We start from the raw sequence: 14,695 nt of genomic DNA on the forward strand, positions 1-14,695 counted from the left end.
TAGGGCCATGCAAGGAAATGGGTGGCTTATGCCTCCAAAACTCCAAAATCACCAAAGGATTTCAGGAAAGTATTTTTAAAGGCTAGGTAAGGGAGAGGGGTCACAGGGTATGTGATCAGCTCATGTACAATTCTCTTGATTGGTTGATGGTGAGGTAAAAGGACAGTGTCACAGGGGTTAACATTATCAATCCTTAGGCTTCAAGGGGCCTGGGAGCTATATGCTCATGATCATCAACTAGTTAACATCTTCCTTTAGGTGGGGGTTTTCATATCTGTAAAACAACTCAGGAAATATGATTCAAATACTGTCATCTAGGTGCTTCAGAGAGGAGTTAAAACAGGATATGGGGAAGGGATCTGTCTTGGGAAGACCCCATAGGGTCCTGCTCAGTTACAGATAAAGGCCTATGAGGGACTGGGGTGGATGCAGGGTGGGAGGATAAAGGTAGGCATGTCAGTGAGTGTTCAGGAACAAGATGGAAACCAACCTGGCTGTGAGAAAAGATTCCTCTTGGGACAGAGGGATATATGATGGGAAAAGCAGGTTGGGGCGATTGCAAATATGCAGGCACTCACATTGGTCCTGATTGTACTGAGGCAGGAGGCTTGGCTTTGCAAGCTGCATAAGATGATATATCTCCTAAATTCACCTAAATGCACCGATGTTTATTTCTCAGGGACTGATAAACTGAGCAATCTGTTAAAGCACCAAGATAACTCACAAGATTCTATCAGTTCTTTGTGTCCTTTAATTAAGAAAATATGAATTGCATGCTCATGTGCATTTAATTCAGGTTCTGGAATGATTATTTGATCCAAGTAAAGTAGTTTCTTTCCTATGCTTTGGTTTCTCAAATCCTAGTGAGTGGCATCAAAGGCTTGCTTGGGTAGTCAGATATACTCCCTACTTTCAGGAAGGATACCTGGAACTTGGAAGCAAGAGCTCTGTCCTTCCTCATGGGGAAGAATTTTAATAGTTTAGAAGAAAGTGGTTGATTGGAACAGATACTAAAGACCAAATATTCTGAGGTGAGTCAGAACTAGGCACTTGGAGGGACTTTGGTGATGATTGAGTCCTGTACCTAGTGGTGGCTGTACACCTGTTACATGCAGGTAGGGCATCATCTGCTCGTTGCTTACTGTTTCCAATCCCCATGGACTGCAGCCCACCAGGCTCCTCCATCCATGGGATTTTCCAGGCAAGAGTACTGGAGTGGGGTGCCATCGCCTTCTCCAAGCAGTACTTTAATCCTATCACAACGTTGGGAGTTGGTCAGCGAGAACAGTATTTTAGTTGTGACTCCTCATTTTTTACTCTCACTGTTGCCGAATTTTTGCAAATGTATCAAATGTGTGTGTCTTTTTTTTTCTCTTAAAGAAGAGGATTTAAAACAGTTATCTGTGTGTAATAGTAGATTCTTGGTGTTAGCTGTAGTGTGGGAAAAAGTGTTGGGAATATGTGTGTTGATAAGACAAGGGACACTGAAGAAGTAAAGTCTTTGATTACCTGATAGGAAAGAAGGGAGACAAAAGGCCAGGCATGAAGCAGAAAAGGCCTAGAAGTTCTGAGGCAGGAAGGCTCTGCAGTGCCCACAGCCTGGTGGACCCCAGGGCAGAGGGTGTGGAGAAAACTGGAGAGCCTTGGGGAGGGTGGGGCATGCAACCTGCACTGCTGCTTCAATTATTTTGAAGTGGAAAGAACAGAGAGTTGATGAAAGGGGAAGGGATGAGAAAATGGATTTTGAGCAAGTTTTAGGAACCAAGGCAAGTCTCAGAGGAAAGGAGAGAAGATTCTAGCTTGAGCATTGACACTCATGACTAATTGGATTTGGCTTGGGTCACTCTGAGAAAGCCAGGGTGGTGCCCCATAGCTCAACAGCAATGTGGGTGTTCTGATATCCTCCTGGATGGGTTCCAGTGACATCTATGCTAGGCGCTGTGCTTGGTCATGGAGATTCCATGTAGTATGTAAGTAGTCATTGCCCTGAAGGATTGTGGTCTCTGGTGGGACAGTTAGTGGGAAATACTGCTGCTGGATGAAGAGTTGTAGGAGGAGAGGGAAGGAGAAAGGATCATGGTGGAGAGGATAATTCTTGGAGTGGAACTGGGTTGGGGGATAGCTCATTCAGCATTGGTTGAATTGTTGAGTATATGCCCTCAGGGATAAATTGGAATTAAGGAGTCAGGTCTGCAGGTCCAAATCCTTATTTAGGTGGTGACATGTGATTTAGGTTCCTGTCAGTCATCTAAAGGAGGTGAAAATCTTCATCCCTTGATGGTGTCCAGAGGGCTCTGTCTGGAATTTTGAGATTTGGCAGCAAAGGAATTTGTGAAAGTTCTTAAATCAAGAGCCATGGGGAAAGAAATTTGCCTAATTGAGCAAATTAATTTCTTTTCTGCATGGGATTACTCAAGAGTGGTGTCATGGTGACAGCTGCTCTTTGTCTGACTTTGTCCTGTTCAGAGCAACATTGATCCTTTCAGTTAACTCAACAGCCCAGGTGGGTGTTATTATCTCCAGGTGTTCTCCCCACTTTCCAGAGACTGATACTGAAAGGTTACTTGACTAGTTCAAGGTCATACAACCAGAGAGTGGTAAAACCTAGACTCTAACACAGGAAGATTTCCGCCTGAGGTATACCAAGTACAATTTTTTTTATCTTTAAATTTTAAAAAGTAGTGGTAAAATGCAAAAACCATAAATTTACCATCTTAACTACTTTTAAGCATTTGATTCAGGGTTGTTATGTACATTCACATTATAATACAACTTATTTTCAGAACCCTTTTCATCCTGCATTAGTGTGCCATTAAACACTAACTCCCCAGTCCCTTTCCAGCCGCTGGGAATCACAGGGCCACTTTGTTTCTCTCTAAATTTGACTGCTCTGAGTACCTTCATGTAAGTAGAATCATACAGTATTTTTCCTGTGTCCATTTTACACCCCCTCCCTCACCATCAGTGTGTAAGGGCCCAGTTTCTTCACATCCTTGCTAAACCTTCTCTTTTCTTCTTTGTTTTCCCCATGTTAGTTCCTCTAAAATGTGTGAGGTAGTGTCTCATTTCCCTGATGGTTAGTGATGTTGAACATCTTTCCTGCTCAAGCAGAATTTTACAGAGGACCTCTCAGGCAGGGTGTCATTATCTGGGTAAGTCCCAGTGCTAATTTCCTGAGTGATTTCTGTAGGGAATAACTGTAGGATAAATGACCCAACATCTTTTAAGCCAGTTTGGTAATAAAACTCATAGATTTATACTTTTGTTTTGGAAGGAAATTGAGACCTAGAAATATTAAGGGTCATGAATGTACCGAACTGGAATGGAGTAGGGGAGCAGTGGGGAGGTGGACCTTTAAGGCCCTGGGTCCTCATTACCACTGTTGGGAGTAGAATCCAGTCTTCTGACTCCTGGACCAGGGTCCTTTAGGCATGCCAGGCAGGGTTTACACAATCTGAAGCTCAGTCTCTTATTGCTTATTTAATAATTCATAGACATTCATTTATTTAACATGTAATTCTTAAGCATCTTCTCTGCACTATATATTGTGCTAGAAATAAAGCAATAGGTATAAGAAATCTGATCTCCACTTTTACAGGTTATTATTATTTCACCTTGAAAATTTCCTAGCTCTGGCAAAATCAGTAAATTGATCTTAGTCTTTGGGCTATCTCTGCATATTAATTATTATCACTTACACAGTGCATACTGGATTTGAATGGGGTTTTGTGGGGTGATCTTCTATTTAGTTACTGTTTTCTCCTGTTAAAATTAATAAATAATTTGCAGAGAAATAATTTGAGATTATATAAATATCATACTCCACATCAAACTTTTACCCATTAGTTTTAAGTTCCATGGATAATTTTCTAACTCCATTGTTGCTTCTATGTTTGTTTGCATTCTAGAATGGAAAAGCTTTCCCTTCTCTCTTGTTTATGTTACAGTAAGGATTCGTGGATTCATTCATTATTTAGTGGGTTATGATTCATTGCCATATATTTTAATTTTTTTTTTTTTTCTAAAGGCAAGATTGTTTCTTTATTATTTCTGGCTGTGCTGAGTCTCTATTGCTGTGTGTGGGCTTTCCTTGTGAAGAACAGGGGCTACTTTCTAGTTTGGTTTGTGAGCAGTGGTCTCTCTTGTTTCAGAGCATGGGCCCTAGAGTGAGTGGGCTTCAGTAGTTTCAGTTCTTGGGCTCAGCAGTTGTAGCTTATGGACTCTAGAGTGCTGGTTGAGTGGTTATCCTGTGACATGTGGGATCCTCCTGGACCAGGGATCAAAGCTGTCTTGCCTGCATTGGCAGACAGATTCTTTACTACTGAGCCACCAAGGAAGCCCCATTCACTTATTTCTGTGCTTGAAGTATCCCAGGTTTGTCTAGTGAGAGCCCTGCGAGTTGACTTCTCTGTCCTTTCTACACATCCTCATGATTCTGTTGAAAAAAATTTCACAACATGAAAGTTGGGAATTACAATTTATTTGCCAGCGAATTTGGAAAACTCAGCAGTGGACACAGGACTGGAAAAGGTCAGTTTTCATTTCAATCCCAAAGAAAGGCAATGCCAAAGAATGCTCAAACGACTGCACAATTGCACCCATCTCACACGCTAGTAAATTAATGCTCAAAATTCTCCAAGCCAGGCTTCAGCAATACATGAACCATGAACTCCCAGATGTTCAAGCTGGTATAGAAAAAGCAGAGGAACCAAAGATCAAATTGCCAACATCCGCTGGATCATGTAAAAAGCAAGAGAGTTCCAGAAAAACATCTATTTCTGCTTTATTGACTATCCCCAAACCTTTGACTGTGTGAATCACAATAAACTGTGGAATATTCTTAAAGAGAGGGGAACACCAGATCGCCTGACCTGCCTCTTGAGAAACTTATATGCAGGTCAGGAAGCAACAGAACTGGACATGAAACAACAGACTGGTTCCAGATAGGAAAAGGAGTATGTCAAGGCTGTATATTGTCACCTTGCTTATTTAAAGTATATGCAGAGTACATCATGGGAAATGCTGGGCTGGAAGAAGCACAAGCTGGAATCAAGACAGCCGGGAGAAATATCAATAACCTCAGATATGCAGATAACACCACCCTTATGGCAGAAAGTGAAGAGGAGGTAAAAAACCTCTTGATGAAAGCATATTAAAAATTAGAGACATTACTTTGCCAACAAAGGTCCATCTAGTTAAGGCTATGGTTTTTCCAGTGGTCATGTATGGATGTGAGAGTTGGACTGTGAAGAAAGCTGAGCGCTGAAGAGTTGATGCTTTTGAACTGTGGTATTGGAGAAGACTCTTGAGAGTTCCTTGGACTGCAAAGAGATCCAACCAGTCCATTCTAAGGGAGATCAGTCCTGGGTGTTCTTTGGAAGGACTGATGCTGAAGCTGAAACTCCAATACTATGGCCACCTCATGGGAAGAGTTGACACATTGGAAAAGACCCTGATGCTGGGAGGGATTGGGGGCAGGAGGAGAAGGGGACAACAGAGGATGAGCTGGCTGGATGACATCACCAACTCGATGGACATGAGTTTGAGTAGACTCCGGGAGTTGGTGATGGACAGGGAGGCCTGGCGTGCTGCGATTAATGGGGTCGCAAAGAGTCTGACACGACTGAGCGACTGAACTGAACTGAACTGAACTGATCTGAATTGAGGCAAAATGAGGACTGTGGCCCGGGAGACAGCTTTAGAGAAATGGCTCAACGGAGGCAAGAGGAGGAGCTAGGATATATAGGAGTTTTGAAACAAAGGGCAAGTAGCCAGGAACATCAAAAGATTATTGTAAATTAAAGTAAATCCAATATCCCAAGTTAAGGAATTTAGTGCTTTTATATATATGGGAAGACAAGAGTCTGGGCTCACTGAACATATTTCTTTGCTGTATATCTCTGTTATCTGGAGCCTGTATCCTGTGTTTTCATGTGCTGAGTTTCCTTAGGGCTCATCACAGGGAATGGCTGCAGAGAGTGGCTGAGGTCTAATGGCTACTAGATGGCAGGTATTCTTTTCCGTCCTGAATTTCCTCAGGGCTCACCAGTTCCTGCTGATGTTTGTGACATCCTTGTTTACTGATATTGCAGGAAATATTTAATTTCTTAAAATAATTTCATCTCTCAATTCCTTGCTTCCTTATTTTATGGTGCAAGGTGTTCCAGGCCCAGCTTGTACTTTCTCTGGCTGTTGTTTTTCACCTACTGATAGTGGTTCTGCTACTGGAAATGCCTGGGACTTTGCTCACCTGAGTTCATACTAGTTATAGCAGCACCCACAGATGTTCCTTTTTTGGAACCAGTCTTGTGACCTGACCTGTACTTGAGTTCTTAGGATTGTGAGACGAGTCTCAGCAAGAACCATTAGGGAACTTTGAAAAGGCAAGGTTTATCACTCACATGTACACGTTGGGTGACAGAATGATGTCCTGGATGAAAGAGAGAGAGTTCAGTTCAGTTCAGTTCAGTTTACTCAGTCAAGTCCGAGTCTCTGTGACCCCATGGACAGCACGCCAGGCTTCCCGGTCCATCACCAACTCCCAGAGCTCACTCAAACTCATGTCATCGAGTTGGTGATGCCATCCAACTATTTCATCCTCTGTCGTCCCCTCCTCCTACCACCTTCGATTGTTCCTAGCATCAGGGTCTTTTCCAAAGAGTCAGTTCTTTGCGTCAGGTGGCCAAAGTATTGGAGTTTCAGCTTTAGCGTCAGTCCTTCCAATGAATATTTAGGACTGATGTCCTTTAGCATGGATTGGTTAGACCTCCTTGCAGTCCAAGGGACTCTCAAAAGTCTTCTCCAACACCACAGTTCAAAAACATCACTTCTTCAGCACTCAGCTTTCCTTATAGTCCAACTCTCACATCCATACATGACTAATGGAAAAATCATAGCTTTGACAAGATGAGCCTTTGTCAGCAAAGTAATGTCTCTACTTTTTAATATGCTATCTAAGTTTGTCATAGCTTTTCTTCCAAGGAGCAAGCATCTTTTATTTACAGATGGCTGCAGTCACCATCTGTAGTAATTTTTGAGCCCAAGAAAATAAATTCTGTCACTGTTTTCATTGTTTCCCCAACTATTTGCCCATGAAGTGATGGGATTGGATGCCATGATCTTTGTTTTCTGAATGTTGAGTTTTAAGCCCACTTTTTCACTCTCCTCTTTCACATTCATCAAGAGGCTCTTTAATTCTTCTTCAATTTCTGCCATAAGGATAGTGTCATCTGCATATCTGAGGTTATTGATATTTCTCCCAGTAATCTTGATTTCAGCTTGTGCTTCATCCAGCCGAGCAATTCTCATGATGTACTCTGCATATAAGTTAAATAAGCAGGGTGACAATATATAGCCTTGATGTACTTTTTTCCCAATTTGGAACCAGTTCGTTGTTCCATGTCTGGTTCTAACTGTTGTTCTTGACCTGCATACAGATTTCTAAGGAGGCAGGTAAGTTGGTCTGGTATTCCCATCTCTTGAATAATTTCCCACAGTTTGTTGTGATCCACACAGTTAAAGGCTTTAGCGTAGTCCAGGGAGAGAGTATTTGGATCTGGACTTCTGCCTCTTTGGGGTTGAGAGTGTGGTGTCTAGTATTCAACAGGTTCACTCTTTATTGGTTAATTAAAACATGAGAGTGGGACTTAAAAAAACAGGAAGGGAGGAGCAAGCAAGCAGTGAGATAGTCTGTTATCATGTCAATGTGAGCTTTCTACAAAAAGGAACTTCGTGGATAAGCTGGCCTGGCTCTTTATCTAGTCGTGTAGTTGGCATGTGTTCACTGGAGGTGAATGTTTTTGTAATGGATGTCTCCATAGCTTGATGTTAGGAAATTACATTATAATCAAAACAGCTAATTGTCAGGTGTTTGCATACAGTCTCCCAACCCTGGAGTTAGCCATTGCTTCAAGGAGCCTGGTTCCTTTTAGGAAAAAATGTATTAAAAACCAGGATCTAGGTGAAGAGGAACAAAAGGCACAAAATTCCAGTTACAAATAAATCATGAAGACTTAATGTCCAGGTTAGTAACTGTAGTTAATAATACTGTATTGCAGACTTTCCTGGTGGTCCAGTCATAAAGAATCCACCTGCCAATACAGGGAACACAGTTTCAGTCCCTGGTCTGGGAATACCTCACATGCTGCAAGGCAACTAAGCCCATGCAGCATGGAGCCCATGCTCCCCAATAAGGGAAGCCATCACAATGAGAAGCCTGAGCACCACAACTAGAGAGTAGCCCCTGCTCGACACAACTCAAGAAAGCCCATTCATAACAATGAAGACCCAGTGCAACCATAAATAAATAAAGTTAAAATTACCTCCCCCACACTACTAATACATTGAAAAATTACTATATTGCATATTTGAAAGCACTGGCACCCCACTCTGGTACTCTTGCTTGGAACTCCCATGGATGGAGGAGCCTGGTGGGCTGCAGTCCATGGGGTCGCTAAGAGTTGGACACGACTGGGCGAATTCCCTTTCACTTTTCACTTTCATGCACTGGAGAAGGAAATGGCAATCCACTCCAGTATTCTTGCCTGGAGAATCCCAGGGACAGAGGAGTCTAGTGGGCTGCTGTCTATGGGGTTGCACAGAGTTGGACACGACTGAAGCGACTTACCAGCAACAGCAGCAAAGTGCCTAAGGGAGAAGGCAACGGTAACCCACTCTAGTACTCTTGCCTGTAAAATCCCATGGGTGGAGGAGCCTGGGAGGCTACGGTCCATGGGGTCGTGAAGAGTCGGACACGACTGAGCGATTTCACTTTCACTTTTCACTTTTATGCATTGGAGAAGGAAATGGCAACCCACTCCAGTGTTCTTGTCTGGAGAATCCCAGGGACGGGGGAGCCTGGTGGGCTGCCGTCTATGGGGTCACACTGAGTCGGACACGACTGAAGCTACTTAGCAGCATCAACAACAGCAAAGTACCTAAGAGAGTCGATTGAGAAAAAATTGCAGAGCCTAAATATTGACAGTTATGTTTTATTCAGTAGATATTCTTAAGACTTCAAGTCTAGGAGGAAGCATCTCAAGTAACCCTGAGAAAAGTGTTCTGAGGAGGTGAGGGTGTAGAGCCCAGTTATATAGGAGTTTTCCCCTAAAGGACAGGTAGTCTGAAGGTCAAAATATTCTTAATGAAAGAAAACCAGGTATCTCAAATTGAAGAATTTAGTGCTTTTCTTTGAATGGGAAAATGCAGGAATCTGGGCTCATGGAAATTATTCCTTTGATATGCACCTCAGTTATCTGGGGCCAGTATCTAGTGTTTTGTCATCCTGTGCTCCCTCTGGGGTCATTATTGGGGGTTGCTGCAGTTTGACTGTTGCTGGGAAGGATTGAGGGCAGGAGGAGGAGGGGCAACAGAGGATGAAATGGTTATATGGCATCATTAGCTCAATGGGTATGAGTTTGAGCAAACTCTGGGAGATCGTGAAGGGCAGGAAACCCTGGCATGCTGCAGTCCATGGGGTCCCAATGAGTCAGACCTGACTGAGCGACTGAACAGCAACAACATATAGCATGGTTTTTTGTTTGTTTGTTTGTTTCCTTCCTGTGTTCCCAAAGGACTCACCAGTTCACTCACTCAGAGGGAGGTGGCTGCAATTATTGATGACTCTGATATCCTTTGTTTACTGGTATGGGAAGCAGTATTTTATTTCTCAACTGTGAAAGTTCTCATCATGAGAAAAATATTTTGTAATTGTGTAGGTTAAAGAAACAAAACCCCTAACATTTGGGAGCTGGAATGTTCTTTGCAACTGGTATGTCTTTGCTTTTAGGACCCCTTCAGTGTGTAGAGCTAGGGCATATATATGAATGTATTGTTGTTTAGTCATTAAGTTGTGTCTGACTCTTTTGTGACACCATGCACGTTAGCCCACCAGGCTCCTCTGTGCCTGGGATTTCTGAGGCAAGATGCTGGAGGGGGTTACCACTTCCTTCTCCAGGGGATCTTTCTGACCCAGGGATCGAATCTGTGTCTTCTGCATTGGCAGGTGGATTCTTTACCACTGAGCCACCAGGGATGCCCATATATTCCCCCCACTCATGTCTCTATATATTTAAAATGTAGAATTTTCTTTTTAATAAAGCCCATTAATATAGGGTTCTAATTAGAGATTGTTACCAAGTCCAAGCTCACTATGCTCACCTCACAATAGGCTGATGAATCTGACAGATGAGCTGCTGATGCAAGGTAGAGACTTTAATTGGGGAACTGACAGACAGAGAAGATGGCAGGCTCAGTTCAGTTCAGTTGCTCAGTTATGTATGACTCTTTGTGACCCCATGAACTACAGAATGCCAGGCCTCCCGGTCCATCACCAGCTCCTGGAGTTTACCCAAACTCATGTCAATTGATTCAGTGATGTCATCCAACCATTTCATCCTCTGTCATCCCCCTCTCCTCCTGCCCTCAAACTTTCCCAGCATCAGGGTCTTTTTAATGAGTCAGTTCTTCACGTCAGGTGGCCAAAGTATTTGTACTTCAAATGAACACCCAGGACTGATCTCCTTTAGGAGGGACTGGTTGGATTTTCTTGCAGTCCAAGGGACTCTCAAGAGACTTCTCCAACACCACAGTCCAAAAGCATCAATTCTTCGAAGCTCAGGTTTCTTTATAGTCCAACTCTCACATCCATACACGACTACTGGAAAAACCATGGCCTTGACTAGACGGACCTTTGTTAACAAAGTAATGTCTCTGCTTTTCAATATGCTGTATAGGTTGGTCATAACTTTCCTTCTAAGCAGTAAACTTTCTTTTAATTTCATGGCTGAAATCACCATCTACAGTTATTTTGGAGTCCTAAAAAATAAAGTCAGCCACTGTTTCCCCATCTATTTGCCATGAAGTGATGGGATCAGATGCCATGATCTTAATTTTCTGAATGTTGAGCTTTAAGCCAACTTTTTCCACTCCCCTCTTTCACTTTCATCAAGAGCCTCTTTAGTTCTTCTTCAATTTCTTCCATACGAGTGGTGTCATCTGCATATCTGAGGTTTTTGATATTTCTCCCGGCAATCTTGATTCCAGCTTGTGTTTCTTCCAGTCCAGCGTTTCTCATGATGTACTCTGCATATAAGTTAAATAAGCAGGGTGACAATATACAGCCTTGACATACTCCTTTTCCTGTCTGGAACCAGTCTGTTATTCCATGTCCAGTTCTAACTGTTGCTTCCTGACCTGCAAATAGGATTCTTAAGAGGCAGGTCAGGTGGTCTGGTATTCCCATCTCTTTCAGAATTTTCCACAGTTGATTGTGATCTACACAGTCAAAGGCTTTGGCATAGTCAATAAAGCAGGAATAGATGTTTTTCTGGAACTCTCTTGCTTTTTCGATAATCCAGCGGATGTTGGCAATATGATCTCTGGTTCCTCTGCCTTTTCTAAAACCAGCTTGAACATCTGGAAGTTCGTGGTTCACATACTGCTGAGGCCTGGCTTGGTGAATTTTGAGCATTACTTTACTAGAGTGTGACATGAATGCCATTGTGTGGTAGTTTGAGCATTCTTTGGCATTGCCTTTCTTTGGGATTGGGATGAAAACTGACTTTTCCAGTCTTGTGTCCACTGCTGAGTTTTCCAAATTTTTGGCATATTGAGTGCAGTACTTTCACAGCATCATCTTTCAGGATTTGAAATAGCTCAACTGGAATTCCATCACCTCCACTAGCTTTGTTCATAGTGATGCTTCCTAAGGCCCATTTGACTTCACATTCCAGGATGTCTGGCTCTAGTTGAGTGAACACACCATCATGATTATATGTGTCATGAAGATCTTTTCTGGTGGAGTCTTTAGGGTTTTCTATGTAGAGGATCATTTCATCTGCAAACAGTGTGAGTTTTACTTCTCCTCTTCCAATTAGAATTCCTTTTATTTCTTTTTCTGCTCTGATTGCTGTGGCCAAAACTTCCAAAACTGTGTTGAATAGTAGTGGTGAAAGTGGGCACCCTTGTCTTGTTCCTGACTTTAGGGGAAATGCTTTCAATTTTTCACCATTGAGGATAATGTTTGCTGTGGGTTTGTCATATGTAGCTTTTATTATGTTGAGGTATGTTCCTTCTATTCCTGTTCTCTGGATAGTTTTTATCATAAATGGATGTTAAATTTTGTCAAAGGCTTTCTCTGCATCTATTGAGATAATCATATGGCTTTTATTTTTCAATTTGTTAATGTGGTGTATTGCACTGATTGATTTGTGGATATTGAAGAATCCTTTCATCCCTGGGATAAAGCCCACTTGGTCATGGTGTATGATCTTCCTAATGTGTTGTTGGATTCTGATTGCTAGAATTTTGTTAAGGATTTTTGCATCTATTTTCATCAGTGATATTGGCCTGTAGTTTTCTTTTTTTGTGGCATCTTTGTCAGATTTTGGATTAGGGTGATGGTGGCCTCATAGAATGTGTTTGAAAGTTTACCTTCCTCTGCAATTTTCTGGAAGAGTTTGAGTAGGATATGTGTTAGCTCTTCTCTAAATTTTTGATAGAATTCAGCTGTGAAGCCGTCTGGACTTGGGCTTTTGTTTGCTGGAAGATTTCTGATTACAGTTTCAATTTCCGTGCTTGTGATGGGTCTGTTAAGGTTTTCTATTTCTTCCTGGTCGAGTTTTGGAAAGTTGTACTTTTCTAAGGATTTGTCCATTTCTTCCATGTTGTCCATTTTATTGGCATATAATTGCTGATAGTAGTCTCTTATGATCCTTTGTATTTCTGTGTTGTCTGTTGTGATCTCTCCATTTTCATTTCTAATTTTATTGATTTGATTTTTCTCCCTTTGTTTCTTGATGAGACTGGCTAATGGTTTGTCAATTTTATTTATCCTTTCAAAGAACCAGCTTTTGGCTTTGTTGATTTTTGCTATGGCCTCCTTTGTTTCTTTTGCATTTATTTCTGCCCTAATTTTTAAGATTTCTTTCCTTCTACTAACCCTGGGGTTCTTCATTTCTTCCTTTTCTAGTTGCTTTAGGTGTAGAGTTAGGTTATTATTTGACTTTTTTCTTATTTCTTGAGATATGCCTGTATTGTTATGAACTTTCCCCTTAGCACTGCTTTTACAGTGTCCCATAGGTTTGGGGTTGTTGTGTTTTTATTTTCATTCATTTCTATGCATATTTTGATTTCTTTTTTGATTTGTTCTGTGATTTGTTGGTTATTCAGCAGCATGTTGTTTAGCCTACATATGTTGGAATTTTTAACAGTTTTTCTCCTGTACTTGAGATCTAATCTTTCTGCATTGTGGTCAGAAAAGATGCTTGGAATGATTTCAATTTTTTTGAATTTACCAAGGCTAGAGATATGGCCCAGGACGTGATCTATCCTGGAGAAGGTTCCGTGCACGCTTGAGAAAAAGGTGAAATTATTTATCCTTTTCCTTTACCTGCTGGGTATTCCTCTGTCTTTTCATCTTGTTTATATTGCTGAGTTTGGGGTGGCCTTTCTGTATTCTGGCAGTTTGTGGAGTTCTCTTTATTATGGAGTTTCCTCACTGTGGATGGGGTTGTACAGGTGGCTTGTCAAGGTTTCTTGGTTAGGGAAGCTTGTGTCGGTGTTCTGGTGGGTGGAGCTGAATTTCTTCTCTCTGGAGTGCAATGAAGTGTCCAGTAATGAGTTATGAGATGTCAGTTGTTTGGAGTAACTTTGTGCAGCCTGTATATTGAAGCTCAGGGCTGTGTTCCTGTGTTGCTGGAGAATTTGCATGGTATGTCTTGCTCTGGAACTTGTTGGCACTTGGGTGGTGCTTAGTTTCAGTATAGGTATGGAGGCTTTTGATGAGCTCCTATCGATTAATGTTCCCTGGAGTCAGAAGTTCTCTGATGTTCTCAGGATTTGGACTTAAGCCTCCTGCTTCTGGTTTTCAGTGTTATTTTTACAGTAGTCTCAAGACTTCTCCCTCTATACAGCACTGTTGATAAAACATCTAGGTTAAAGATGAAAAGTTTCTCCACAGTGGGGGACACCCAGAGGGGTTCACAGAGTTACATGGAGAAGAGAAGAGGGAGGAGGGAGTTAGAGGTGACCCGAATGAGATGCGGTGGAATCAATAAAGGAGAGAGCAGGCTAGCCAGTAATCACTTCCTTATGTGTACTCCACAGTCTGGACCGCTTGGAGATGTTCACGGAGTTATACAGGGAAGAGAAGAGGGAGAAAGGCGACAGAGGTGGCCAGGAGGATAAAAAGGGAGAATCAAAAAGAGAGAGACCTATCCAGCTAGTGATCAGTTCCCTAAGTGTTCTCCACCGTCCGGAACACACTGGTGATTCACAGAGTTGGGTAGAGAAGAGAAGGGGGAATGAGGAGACAGAGGCGACCTGGTGGAGAAAAAGGAGAGTCCAAAGGGGGAGTGAGTAGTCAAGCCAATAATCTCGCTCCCAAGTAAAAATGGGGACTGAAGATTGTGTTCTTAAAAGTACAAAATTGATAACATACCAAAAAGCAAAGATTAAAAATCTAGAGTAAAGGTTGGATTTTAAAAAATAGAATATTAAAGAAAAGAAGAAAAACAAAACAAAACAAAGTCACAGATATTAAAAGAAAAAAATATAAGTTTTTAATAGTTCTTCTGTATATTCTTGCCACCTCTTCTTAATATCTTCTGCTTCTGTTAGGTCCATACCATTTCTGTCCTTTATTGAGCCCATCTTTGCATGAAATGTTCCCTTGGTATCTCTAATTTTCTTGAAG

General features: G+C 41.9%; 1 protein-coding gene across 1 annotated transcript in view; it reads left to right on the plus strand.

Annotated features, from left to right (window-relative positions):
• Window positions 1-14,695, plus strand: part of LOC109567078 (ATP-binding cassette sub-family C member 4-like) — a 383,334-nt gene that overhangs the window by 65,994 nt on the left and 302,645 nt on the right. The gene's annotated exons all lie outside the window — the stretch shown is intronic.

This window comes from Bos indicus, chromosome 12 (assembly GCF_029378745.1).
Source record: "Bos indicus isolate NIAB-ARS_2022 breed Sahiwal x Tharparkar chromosome 12, NIAB-ARS_B.indTharparkar_mat_pri_1.0, whole genome shotgun sequence".
Taxonomy (NCBI): Eukaryota; Metazoa; Chordata; class Mammalia; order Artiodactyla; family Bovidae; genus Bos; species Bos indicus.